At 41.6% G+C, this 14,408-nt stretch overlaps 1 pseudogene across 1 annotated transcript; it reads right to left on the reverse strand.

Annotated features, from left to right (window-relative positions):
* Positions 1–1,026: 1,026 nt before the first annotated feature.
* LOC696890 (ATP synthase F(0) complex subunit f, mitochondrial pseudogene) lies at positions 1,027–1,471 on the reverse strand (annotated as a pseudogene). Its single transcript, XR_013395282.1, has one exon. The product of XR_013395282.1 is annotated as an ATP synthase F(0) complex subunit f, mitochondrial pseudogene (transcript).
* Positions 1,472–14,408: the final 12,937 nt, after the last annotated feature.

Below are 14,408 nucleotides of genomic sequence, written 5' to 3' on the forward strand. Positions count from 1 at the left end.
CATTTCAATAGGTGAAGAAAAAGTATTTGACAAAATTCAGCAACTCTTCATAATAAAATAAATCAACAAATAAGGAATAGAAGGAAACTTCCTCAACCTAATAAAAGGCATTTATGAAAAACCATGTTGGGTGCAGTGGCTCATGCCTATAATCCCAGCACTTTGGGAGGCTGAGGCGGGCAGATCACGAGGTCAAGAGATCGAGACCATCCTGGCCAACATGGTGAAACCCTGTCTCTACTAAAAAAAAATACAAAAATTAGCTGGATGTGGTGGTGCACACTTGAAGTCCCAGCTACTTGGGGGTCTGAGGCAGGAGAATTGCTTGAATCTGGGATGCGGAGGTTGCAAGTGAGCCAAGATCGTGCCACTGAACTCTAGCCTGGTGACAGAGTGAGACTCAGTCTAAAAAAAAAAAAAAAAAAAGAAAGAAAGGAAAGAAAAACCAACAGCTAACATCATACTTAGTGGTCAAAGGTTGAATGTTTTCTTCCTAAGATTAGGAACAAGACAAAAATGTCTTGTCTCACCACTTCTAATCAACATTTTACTGGAGGTTATATCCAGGGCAACTGGACAAGAACATTAAATAAAAGACATCCAGATTGAGTAGAAACAAGTAAAAATTGGCCAGGCGTGGTGGCTCATGCCTGTAATCCCAGCACTTTGGGAGATTCAGGCAGGCAGATCACCTGAGGTCAGGAGTTCAAGACCAGCCTGGCCAACATGGTGAAACCCTATCTCTACTAAAACTACAAAAATTAGCTGGGCATGGTGGTGTGCACCTGTAACCCCAGCTACTTGGGAGGCTGAGGCAGGAGAATTGCTTGAGCCTGGGAGGCAGAGGTTGCAGTGAGCTGAGATCATGCTATTGCACTCCAGCCTGGGCGACAAGAGCGAGACTCTGTCTAAAAAAAAAAAAAAAAAAAAAAAAAATTATAGCTGCCTTTGTTACAGAAATTAACAAGCTAGTCCTAAAACTTACATGAAAATGCAAGGGACCCAGAACAATCAAAACAATTTTTTTTTTTTTTTTTTTTTTAACCAGTCATCTTTTATTTGGAGGTTAATTCCCATTAGGACATGAAAGGATTCAGCAACGATCGAGATTGTGTTCCTCACGGAGGGGCTCAGGCCAAGGTCGTGGGGTCAGGGGGTGGTGCATAGTGTGTCCTCTTCAGTGGTATTTGCGGAGCCGCTCGTGCTTGAGATGCTTGTAGGAAATGCTGTAGTTGAAGACCACGTAGCATGTCAGCACCATGGTAATCCCTGAGATTCTCCCCTTCTTCACGTTAATGTACTTGTTGTAGTACCGGTAGTAACCTCTTCGAAATGCTCCGAGAATGCCACTAGGGCTGAAGTCCCGCATCAAGATCCATTTTGGCAGCTCCCCCAGTTTGACCTCCAGAAGTTTCTTGTCCTTCACTGGTACGACTGACGCCATCTTGGAGTCCTGGTGTCCGCTGTGCCTCCAAAACAATCTTTAAAATGAACAAAGTTGGAGAACTTACACTTCCTGATTGCAATACTTACTACAAAGCTATAGTAATAAAGATATTGTGGTGCTGACAGAAGACAGAAATATATATCAATGGAACAGAATTGAGAGTCCAGAAATAAACCCTCTTACATTTATGGTCAACTGATTTTCAATAAGGGTGCCGAGATAATTAACGAGGGACAGAATACTCTTTCCAACACATGTGATTGAGACAACTGGATATTCACATATACAAGAATGAAGTTAAACCTTCAATCTCACATTGTACACAAAAATTATTTCTAAGGGGATTATGGATCTAAATATAAAAGCTAAACCTATAAAACACGTAGAAGAAAACATAGGAGTAAATCTTCTTGATCTAGGATTAGGGAATGATTTGTTAAATATGACACTAGCAACCAAAGTGACAAAAGAAAAATATATCTATATAAATTGGACTTCACCAAAATTTAAAATGTTTGTGCTTCAAAGAATATCATCCAGACAGTGAAAAGACAGCTTACTAAATGGGAGAAAATATTTGCAAATTATGTAGTTGATAAGGGACTTGTATTTAAAATATATAAATAACTCTTACAATTCAACAATAAAAAGACAACCCCATTTGCAAAATGAACACAGGATTTGAATAGACGTTTTCCAAAAAAGATATATGAATGGGCAGTTAGCACATGAAAAGGTGTTCAACATCATTAGTCATTAGGGAAATGCATGTTAAAACCACAACGAAATACTGTTTCACATCCATTAGAATGGCTAAAAAAAGTTTCTAAAATATACAATAACAAGCCAGGCATGGTGGCTTATACCTGTAATCCTGGCACTTTGGGAGGCTGAGGCATGTGGATCACTTGAGGTCAAGAGTACGAGACCAACGTCGCCAACATGGTGAAACCCCATCTCTACTAAAAATATTTGAAAAATTAGCCAGGTGTGGTGGCAAGCACCTGTAATCTCAGTTACTCGAGAGGCTGAGGCAGGAGAATTGCTTGAACCCAAGAGGCGGAGGTTGCAGTGAGCCAAGATTGACAGCCACTACACTCCCGCCTGGGCGACAGGGGGAGACTCTGTCTCAAAAATAAAATAAAAATAAAATAAACAGTAACAAGTGTTGATGAAGATGTGAAGAAATTGGAATCCTTATTAGTTGCTGGTGGGAATGTAAAATAGTGTTGCTATTTTGGAAAACACGTTGGCACTTCCTCAAAAATTAAACATAGAGTTACCATATGACCCAGCAATTCCACTCCTAGGTATACACCCAAGAGACATGAAAATATAAGTCCACACAAAAACCTTTACACAAAAGTTCAGAGCAGCATTATTTATAATAGTCCAGGAGTGAAAACAACTCAAATGATGAATAAATACTATTTTTTTTTTTTTTTTTGAGACGGAGTCTTGCTCTGTCACCCAGGCTGGAGTGCAGTGGCCGGATCTCAGCTCACTGCAAGCTCCTCCTCTCGGGTTCACGCCATTCTTCTGCCTCAGCCTCCCGAGTAGCTGGGACTACAGGCACTCGCCACTTCGCCCAGCTAGTTTTTTGTATTTTTTAGTAGAGACGGGGTTTCACCGTATTAGCCAGGATGGTCTCGATCTCCTGACCTCATGATCCGCCCGTCTCGGCCTCCCAAAGTGCTGGGATTACAGGCTTGAGCCACGGCGCCCGGCCTAAATACTATTTTAAATGTGATGTATTTACACAATAGAATATTCAACAATGAAAAAGAATGAAGCACTGATACATGCTACATCATAGATGAACTTTGAAAACATTTTGCTAAGTAAAAGAAGTCAGATGCAAACATATTCTATGAGTTCATTTATATGAGTTGTCCAGAACAGGCAAATCTACAGAGACAGAAAGTAGTTGTCTATGGCTGGTGGTGTGGGGGTTGGATGGATACAGGACTTTTTCCTGGGGTGATGAAAATGTTCTAAAATTGATTGTTATGATGGTTGCACAACTTTTGTAATATACTGTCATCAACTGAATACTTTAAATAGGTGCATTATATGGTATGTGAATTTTATTCCAATAAAGCCGTTATTTAAAAAGCAGGGAGGGAAGGGTTACATCTCCCCTGAACTCAGAGACTCCAAACAGCAGCTGGACTTGCAATTGCACTCCCTTCCTCCTGGATCTTCCTTCCTGACTGCCTGTGGACAACAGACTTTAGCCTGTTCCCATAGGGTTCCAGCCTGCTCATGATCTTCCCTTCCTGACTGCCCACTCTGTGGATTTCAGGCTTGCTTAGCCAGCCCCACAACTGTGTAAGCCAATTCCTTGTAACAAACTTGTTCTGCCTACTGGTTGAAACCTGTTATGGAAACCAGTGGTCAAGAGTTTCTCTAAATATGTATCTCAAGAACCTGGGGTAGTTATCTGGTTGAGGATTTAGGGGTCATGGATTCTGCCAAATATCAAATCACCATTCACTTTTAGAATGATTGTTGACAAGGCTTTGGTCAGAGGGAATAGCAGTAGTTGGGACTGGAAAAGCAGCCTCCAGTGAAATCATAGTGATTCTTTCTTTGTCCAAGGCGAAGAGCTCTCTCTTCTTGACCATGAGCTTAATTTTTAAGCTCAATGGGTAAAGCGAACAAAAAGCTGAGTATTTTGGGAGGCCAGAGAACATTTATTGCTTAACTTGATGTTTCCCCTGCTGTGGAGAATCACGCATTTTTTTAACACCCTTGGTTCTATGCATGCTCTCACTCCTCTCACACACTGTAATTGATTAATGAGTTTGCAGAAGATAGTGGGCAGGCACAGCCTAGCTACATCCTCTTTCTTTCTCTGGGAACTGAGCTTTCTGCAGGGAGCCCACACTTCCCTTTGCTCTTCCATTCTATAAATTGTACTTATATAGTAAGTCCTCACATAACATTGTTGATAAGTTCTTGGAAACTGACTTTAAGCGAAATGATACATAATGAAACCAATTTTACCATGGGCTAATTGATATAACAAGAGTTAAGTTTCTATGGCATATTGCTGTCACAAAACATCACCAAACTTCTAAATAAAGACCCAAAATACTACTAACATTAAACATTAAAATAAATGTGAAGTTACCATATATTAAAGAAAGATTAACAAAGATAAACAAGGTAATTATTTACCCAATTTTTGATGAATCAGTGAGCAATGGCAGTCATTGTGGTGGAGGTGAAATCTAGGAAGAAATGTTTACAAAGTGAAGATTTTAAGGAGCACCTACTACCACCACAAAGTTCAAAAACAGTACGCCAGGCATGATGGCTTATGACAGTAACCCCAGCACTTTGGGAGGCTGAGGCGAGTGGATCACCTGAGGCCAGGAGTTCAACACCAGCCTGGCCAACATGGAGAAACCTCATCCTACTAAAAATACAAAAATCAGCCAGGTGCGGTGGCACGCTCCTGTAATCCCAGCTACTCGAGTGGCTGAGGCATGAGAATCGCTTGAACCCAGAAGGCAGAGGTTGCAGTGAGCTGAGATCACTCCGCTGTACTCCAGCCTGCCTCGAAATAAATAAATAAATAACAGATATGGTGGGCTTGCCAAGTGCTTTTATGTGGCATTATTGTCAGGCATTTGTATGATTGCATGACAATCATACAAATTTGCAGACTTTACAGATTTTTACTTGACAATGATTTGTATTATTCATTCATTCCTTTTCCAACCGTCTTGTTCCAGTTCAGGGTAATGAGTGGCTGGAACCTCTCCCAGTAGCTCAGGGCACCAGGCAGAAACCCACCCTGGCCAGCATGCCATCCAATCGCGGGGCACACTCACACCCACACTCACTGAGATTGGGACCATATAGCATGCCAATGAACTTCACTCACATCTTTGGGATGCAAGAGAAAATCCATGCAGATGTGGGGAGAACACACAAACTCCACACAGACAGCGGCCCCACTGGGAATTGATTTTTTTTCATAATCAACCTTATAACAAAATGATACTAAATGAAAGGACATTATTCAAGGACCTGCTGTACTTGACCCCATGAGAAGAGGGCTAGGTTAGGCCAGAAATATCTGAACCTACACATGCAAGACTGTCTTGTAAGTGTGAAGTTGTTTTAAGAAGTCAATCTGCCTACAGGTAAATGTCATATTATCTGTTCAAGTCTTTATTAATAATGAAGATGATATGTGGCCTCCACTCAATCCCTAATGTCTTAGACTTTTTTTTTTTTTTGCAGGGGGTTGGCAGGGTGGGTGGCGGGACAGAGTCTTGCAGCTAGAGTGCAGTGGTGTGACCATAGCTAATGGCAACCTCAAACTCCTGGGCTCAAGTGATCCTCCTACCTCAGCCTCCCAAGTAGCTGGGACTACACGTGCACACCACCATGCCTGGCTAATTTTTAAATTAGTAAATTTTTGGTTGTGATGGGGTCTCACTAGGTTGCCCAGGATGCTCTTGAGCTCCTGGCCTCAAGTGATCCTTCCACCTCAGCCTCCCCAAGTTTTGAGATTGTAGGCATGAAACACTGCATCCAGGCTAGATTTTATCTCATACTTTATCATTTAATTCAGAATTTGAAAGGGATGGTAGTTATTGGCCCCCACAAAGACTTCAGCATGAGACAGTAGAAGAAGCAATTTACAAAAAAGTTTTGGATATGTGCAGTAGTAATGCCCAAAGTAATAATTAAATTCTTAGACTTTTTTAAGAGTCAGAAGGTGGCCGGGCGCGGTGGCTCAAGCCTGTAATCCCAGCACTTTGGGAGGCCGAGACGGGCGGATCACGAGGTCAGGAGATCGAGACCATCCTGGCTAACACGGTGAAACCCTGTCTCTACTAAAAAATACAAAAAACTAGCCGGGCGAGGTGGCGGGCGCCTGTAGTCCCAGCTACTTGGGAGGCTGAGGCAGGAGAATGGCGGGAACCTGGGAGGCGGAGCTTGCAGTGAGCTGAGATCCGGCCACTGCACTCCAGTCTGGGCGACAGAGCGAGACTCCATCTCAAAAAAAAAAAAAAAAAAAAGAGTCAGAAGGTATCCTGGAGATAACCTAGCAGCTAGATTCCAACCCATAGAGGTTAAGTAATGTGTCCAAAGCTACCGAGCCTTCTAGTGACATATCAGAACTACAATCCAAATTTTCTTTTGGCCCACTGCACTTTCCACCATGCCCTGCTGCTTCCTTAATATGCTGAGATTTTAAAAATATCACATTATGCTATTTTGTTCTCATTTTATCTGTTTCCCTGAGTATCAGACTTTTGTCATTGTTATAAACAAAGGAATAAATGCGCTTCAGGTTAAATAATTTTCCCATGGCAATAGGGCTTATCAGAGGTAGCACTGGAAATGAAATATAGTACTCTAATTTTAGTCGAAGGTTGTACTCATGAGATTTATTTTTTCTGTCAAAATGCCAACCTGAAATAAATAGAAGAGTGGGACACCATGGAAGTGGAGTTGCTGTGGTGGAGGCTGTGGTTCATATATTAATTCAGCCAACGATCTCTGGTTCCTTTTCTGCCATGATGTCACAGTATGTTGTGGGATTAAAATTTCCTCCAAAAGAATAGAAGGAAATAAGTAGAATGGGGTGTCACTACCTAACTCCCAAAGCCTGTGATATTAATTAACTCTAACATTGACTGCCTCCCCAGATCTATAAGGTGCAAAGGTAAACTTTCAGACAGTACAATAAAAGTTTGAGCAAATTTCTAGAAGCAGTTTACTTATACATTATTCATCAGAGTAATATAATTTAGCACTTGTATATTATAGGTTTCTTTAAATAACCATCCCTGCAGTTTTATTACTGGAAATGCAGTGAAGATACACATTAGGCTGCAATTAGGACAGCATGGAGAATTACTTAACAGACTGGCAATCTGTTAATGAAGCCATTACTCCAAGTTTCTACAAAATCTACAACTGAATTTCATTTGATTTCTGACCAAAGGTCTTTAATCTTACCTGCTTTCCAGGCTGAGAATTAAATCATTCATTCTTTCACAAAATAGTTTTAATCTACTGTGAATCAGGCACTGTTTTAGGCATTGGGAATAGGGTAATAAGTAGAACAAAGTTTCTGACCTGATTGAACAGAATATGTTACAAAATAATAAGCATAATAGAACCCCTTATTTGCTGCTGTTACAGATAGGCATACATCTTGTTTAATAAAGATATTACACTTGTGTCCTTAAAAAAGGAAAAACTATGGTCAAATAAATTTGGGAAATAATGCAATTATAGTCCCTTTTTAATGCTTTAAAATACACATTAGCTTATTAAAGACTTTAAGATATTACACAATAAAGAAATCTGTTTGACTTATTTGACTACCTAAACTTCATTTTTCTCTTTTGGAATAGTCGTCTTCTTCTTCTTCTTCTTCTTCTTCTTCTTCTTCTTCTTCTTCTTCTTCCTCTTCCTCTTCCTCTTCCTCTTCCTCTTCTTCTTCTGCGACAGAGTTTTGCTCTGTCACCCAGGCTGGAGTGCAATGGCGCGATCTCGGCTCACCGCAACCTCTGCCTCCCAGGTTCAAGCAATTCTCTGCCACAGCCTCCTGAGTAGCTGGGACGACAGACACTCGCCACCATGCCTGGCTAATTTTTGTATTTTTAGTAGAGACAGGTTTCACCATGTTGGCCAGGCTGTTCTTGAACTCCTGACCTTGTGATCCACCTGCCTCGGCCTCCTGAAGTGCTGGAATTACAGGCGTGAGCCACCATGCCCAGCCAGAATAGTGCTTCTTAACCTCCTGTGAATGCATGTTTCAAGAAGTCATTTTTAGAAATACTAAGCTGTAAGAACTCATTATTATACATGAGATAAGGAGTTAATATCCAAAATATACAAGGACCTGAGACTATTCAATAACAAGAAATCAAGTAACCCTATTAAAAATGGGCAAAGGACTTGAATAGCTATTTCTCAAAAGAAGACATACAAATGGCCAATAGCTATATGAAAAGATGTTTAACATCTCTAATTATCAGAGCAATGCAAATGAAAACCACAATGAGATGTCACCTCGCACCTGTTAGATTGTATATTATTGAAAAGATGAAAGATAGCAAGTGTTGGTGAGGATGTGCGGTAAAAGGAAACTTGTACACTGTTAGTGGGAATGTAAATTACTACAGCCATTTTGGAAAATAGTATAGAGGTTCCTCAAAAAACCAAAAATAGAATTACCATAAAATCCAGCAATCCCACTATGGGGCGTGTGGACAAAGGGAATGAAATGAGTATGCTGAAAGAATGTCTATACTCCCACGTCCATTGCAGCAGTATGCATGTTAGCCAAGATATAGAAACAATCTAAATGTTCATCAACAGATGAATGGGTTTTTAAAATTTGATGTATATACACATTGGAGTACTATTTAGCCTTTAAAAAAATAGGGAATTCTGGCCGGGCGTGGTGGCTCACGCCTGTAATCCCAGCACTTTGGGAGGCCGAGGTGGGCGGATCACAAGGTCAGGAGATCGAGACCATGGTGAAACCCCGTCTCTACTAAAAATACAAAAAATTAGCCGGGCGCAGGGGCGGGCGCCTGTAGTCCCAGCTACTCGGGAGGCTGAGGCAGGAGAATGGCGTGAACCCGGGAGGCGGAGCTTGCAGTGAGCCGAGATTGCGCCACTGCACTCCAGCCTGGGCGACAGAGCGAGACTCAGGTCTCAAAAAAAAAAAAAAAAAAAAAATAATAATAATAAAAAAATAGGGAATTCTATCATTTGTGACAACAAGGATGAACCTAGCGGATATTATGTTAAGTGAAATAAGTCAGGCATGGAGAGACAAATACAGTATGATCCACTTATATGTGGAATCTAAAAAAGCCAGACTTCTAGAAGTAGAGAGTAAAATGGTGGTTACCAGAGCCTTAGGGACAGGGTGGGGGTGAACCAGAAAGGAGAGAGAATTTGTCAATGGGTGCGAAGTTACAGCTAGATAGGAGGAGTAAGTCCTGGTGTTCTACTGCACGGCAAGGTGACTATAGCTAATAATGTATTGTATATTTCAAACGAGCTAAAAAGAGAGGGTTTTTAATGTTCTCACCACAAAGAAACAATAAATATTTGAGATGGTGGATATGCTAATTACTCTGATGTAATCATGCCACAATTTATACACGAATTGAAATATCACTTTGGGGCCAGGCACGGTGGCTCACGCCTGTAATCCCAGCACTATGGGAGGCCAAGGCAGGCGGATCATGAGGCCAGCCTGATCGACATGGTGAAACCCCATCTCTACTAAAAATGCGAAGATTAGCCTGGCGTGGTGGCGGATGCCTGTAATCCCAGCTACTCAGGAGGCTGAGGCAGTGAGCCAAGATCGGGCCACGGCACCATCTCAGCTCACTGCAACCTCTGCCTCCCAGGTTCAAGCGATTGCAGAGGTTGCAGTGAGCCAAGATCGGGCCACGGCACTCCAGCCTGGTCGACAGAGTGAACCTCCTGCTGAGGCATGAGAATCACTTGAACCCGGGAGATGGAGGCTGCAGTGAGCTGAGATGGTGCCACTGCACTCCAGCCTGGGTGACAAAGTGAGACTCAAAAAAAAAAAAAAAAAAAAAGAGAGAATATCACTTTGTGTTCCATAAATATGTACAATTATTATTTGTCAATTAAAAATAAAATAAATTAAAACCAATGACCAAAAACCAAACCCTGGAATTTTGGAATCAGCCATTTCTCCAAGAAAACCTGGTTTCTTCTAATGGGAAATGATACTTCAAGACCACAATGGAATGACTGTTTCTAAAGTGGAAAGAACTACATATAGTAGGTATAATGTCTTATGAGTTGTGAACTTCAAAAATCTGAGACAGTTCACAGTTAATTTGGAAAGTGTATTTTGCCAAGGCTGAGGACCCGCACCTGTGACACAGCCTCAGGAGTCCTGACAACATGGGCCCAAGGTGGTAGGGGCACAGCTTGCTTTTGTAATTTTTTTTTTTTTTTTGAGACTCACTCTGTCATCCAGGCTGGAGTGCAGTGGCGCCATCTCAGCTTACTGAAACCTCCGCCTCCTAGGTTCAAATGATTCTCCTGTCTCAGCCTCCCAAGTAGCTGGGATTACAGGTGTGCACCACCACACCTGGCTAATTTTTGTACTTTATTAGTGGAGACAGGGTTTTGCCATGTTGGCCAGGCTGATCTTGAACTCTTGACCTCAAGTGATCCTTCTGCCTTGGCCTCCCAAAGTGCTGGGATTGCAGGCTTGAGCCACCGTGCCTGGCCTGGTTTTGTACGTTGTAGGGAGACATGAGACATCAACGTGTGTAAGATGTACATTGGTTCAGTCTGGAAAGGTGGGATGGACAACTTGAGGCAAAAGCAGGACAACTGGAAGCAGGGAGGAGCCTTCCAGGTCATAGGTAGATAAGATTTAAATGGCTGCATTCTTTTGAGCTTCAGATTAGCCTCTCCGAATGAGGCAATCAGATATGCATTTATCTCAGGGAGCAGAGGAGTGACTTTGAATAGAAGGGGAGGCAGATTTGCCCTAAGCAGTTCCCAGCTTGAGTGATTTTTGGGGCCCAAAGATTTATTTCCTTTCCAGAGTTTATGCTAACATTTCCATTTTAAATTATAACTACAAGGTTTTTAGTTAACTTCTGTATTACATCTGTATCTCCTTTCCTCCACGCCAAGAACCCTAGTTCTCAAGGTAACAGGGGATGATAGAATTGGAAAATTTCATGACTTTCATTTACTTTTTCCCACATAAAACCAGCAGTCATAGAATAATAGTAGTAGTTATTTTAGAATAACAACATGTTACTACTGACAATTAATATTCATAATATAATCACCGCCAACTACTGAAAATGGTAAACAATTTTGCATGTTATCCCCATTCTTACCCCAGTTTTAAATTGTTGTATCATAGCTACCCTGTCAGATCATATAACCTTTATATTCTGTCATCTGCCTCCCTTTTAAGTTTTATTTTGTCTTAGTTCTACAGGCAACTTCCTCCTTTCATCTACTACTTCTCTTAAGGCATTTTGTGTATGTATGTGAGTGTGTTTCCCTTTTTTCTTCTAGTTTATTTATGTATTTATTTATCTATTTTTTGAGACAGAGTCTCACTCTGTAGCCCAGGCTGGAGTGCAGTGGCACGATCTTGGCTCACGGCAAGCTCCACCTCCCGGGTTCAGGCTATTCTCCTGCCTCAGCCTCCCGAGTAGCTGGGACTACAGATGCCCGCCACCATGCCCAGCTAATTTTTTTGTATTTTTAGTAGAGATGGGGTTTCACCATGTTAGCCAGGATGGTCTCAATCTCCTGATCTTGTGATCCACCCGCCTCGGCCTCCCAAAGTGCTGGGATTACAGGCGTGATCCACTGCGCCCTGCCTTTTGTTCTAGTTTAGTGTTAATTATTACTATAATTTTTTTTTCTTTCTCCTTTTTTTAGAGATGGGGTTTCCCTATGTTGCCCAGGTTGGTCTCGAACTGCTGGGCTCAAGCAATCCTTCTGGTTCAGCCCCGCGAGAAACTGGAACCACAGGCGTGCACCACCACACCCAGCTAATTTTTTGTAGAGACAGGGTTTCGCCATGTTGCCCAGGCTGTCTGGAACTCCTGGGCTCAAATGATCCACCCGCTTTGGCCTCCCAAAGTGCTGGGGTTACAGGCATGAGCCATATGAGTCATTCCGTCTGGCCACATTATAGTGGGCTTTATTTATTTGGGTTTTTTTTTTTTTTCCACATTATAGTTTTGAACTGCTTCTTGAGTATGTCTTTATGCTGTACTTTTATTTTTTGTAGCAATGTTATTCTGCCCCTTATTTTCTCTTTTTTTCTTTTAGTAAATTTGGAATTTGACCTTAGTATTTTTCTATTGTTCGTTCTTAAGTAAAATTAGTTTTTCTGAACTTTTTTTTTTTTTTTTTTTTGAGACGGAGTCTTGCTCTGTCACCCAGGCTGGAGTGCAGTGGCCGGATCTCAGCTCACTGCAAGCTCCGCCTCCCGGGTTTACGCCATTCTCCTGCCTCAGCCTCCCGAGTAGCTGGGACTACAGACGCCCGCGACCTTGCCCGGGTAGTTTTTTGTATTTTTTAGTAGAGACGGGGTTTCACCGTGTTAGCCAGGATGGTCTCGATCTCCTGACCTCGTGATCCGCCCGTCTCGGCCTCCCAAAGTGCTGGGATTACAGGCTTGAGCCACTGTGCCCGGCCTTTCTGAACTTTTAAATCGTGGCTAGGTTCAGATAGATTTTGCTAACATCACTGAGGTACTTCTTTGCTTTTGTGTAAAGTTTTAAATATATAGCTGTCTGCACTTTTGAGATTTCCTGGCTCTGCTCTCCTTATTTACTTTTTATCTGGATCTCCTTTTTTTTGTTGTTGTTGAGATGGAGTTTCACTCTTGTTGCCCAGGCTGGAGAGCAATGGCATGATCTCGGCTCACTGCAACCTCTGCCTCCCGGGTTCAAGCAATTCTCTTGCTTCAGCCTCCCGAGTAGCTGGGATTACAGCCATGCACCACCATACCTGGATAATTTTGTATTTTTAGTAGAGACAGGGTTTCTCCATATTGGTCAGGCTGGTCTCGAACTCCCGACCTCAGGTGATCCACCCGCCTCGGCCTCCCAAAGTGCTGGGATTACAGGTGTGAGCCACTGCGCCCGGCCTGGATCTCCTTTTTATGTGTTGTCCCTATCTTGATCGATTTTGATCACACACCCAGCAGTTTCTTTCCGAGCTGTGTCCTGGAAGTGAGATTTGGACAGATAGTATTGGAAATTCAGAGGGGGCTAGAATGTCTAGAATGTTCCCACCCCTTTAGGTCTTACTGGGTTTCCTTGTGCTCATCTGCAATTAAAATGGGCAAAACCCCTTCCAGTTTCAGTTGCCACTGACGGATCGATCCATTGTGCTTTCCAGTGAATGCCTGTTGCTCTTTGGAATCTCCTGTTCTCAGTCTATCAAATGTCCCATGGGCCCCCTTTCCTATCTCTCTTACATACACTGCGCCATCATGCAGGTCCTGTGCTTGATGGTGATGTGTCCCCATATGCTTGTATTCTGTGGTTTGGGGAAATGCCTTGCCATCTTCTTTTGCTGTAAATGTGACCCGTGAGTTTTAATTTTGTTGTCTAGTTTCTCTGTTTATATGTAGGGGTTGGAGAAGATCCAAAACCATGCTCTCACTGTCACGTTTCTAGAAGCCCTATAACTTTCAGGGAACTGAAATTTAATATATTTTATATGATACATTATGCTTTTAAAAAATAATTCTTCTAAAGTAATTTCAATCTTACAGAAAATTGCAAGAATAATTTGGAGACTTCTTTGTATCCTTTACTTAGGTTTCCTAATCAATTGTTAACATTTTACCACATTATCTTTTTCTCTCTCATTTTGTATATAAAACATATAAAAGTCCAGTAAAATCATTATAATCAGTAAATTAAAATTGATACAATACTAACATCGAAGCTGCAAACTGCATTCAAATTTCACTGATTGTCTCCATAATGTGCTTTATAATCACCCTTTCCTTTCTGACCCAGGAACCAATAGAAGATCATGTGTTGAATTTAATTGCTATGTCTCTTTAACCTCCTTCAACTTGGAGATTCCTCAGTTTTTCCATGTCTTTCATGTTGACAGTTTAAAAGAGAACAGGCAATTAATTTGTAGACTGTCCTTACACTTGAGTTTGCCTTAAGTTTCTCATGGTTAGATTCAGGTTATTTGTTGGTAGTGGGTTTTTGTGGAGACGTACCACAGAAGTGATGCTATGTTCTTCTCAATGCGGCATCAGAAGGCAACAATGTAATTTGTTCTGTTTCTATCAGTGTTGACTTTTGTCACTTGGTTAAGATGGTGTCTGCCGAATTTCTTCACTGTAAAATTAATTAAGTATTTTGTACTTACTAGGTTAAAAGTTATGAATAAGTATTTTGTGGAGAGCTAC

Source organism: Macaca mulatta, chromosome 7 (genome assembly GCF_049350105.2).
Source record: "Macaca mulatta isolate MMU2019108-1 chromosome 7, T2T-MMU8v2.0, whole genome shotgun sequence".
NCBI lineage: Eukaryota > Metazoa > Chordata > Mammalia > Primates > Cercopithecidae > Macaca > Macaca mulatta.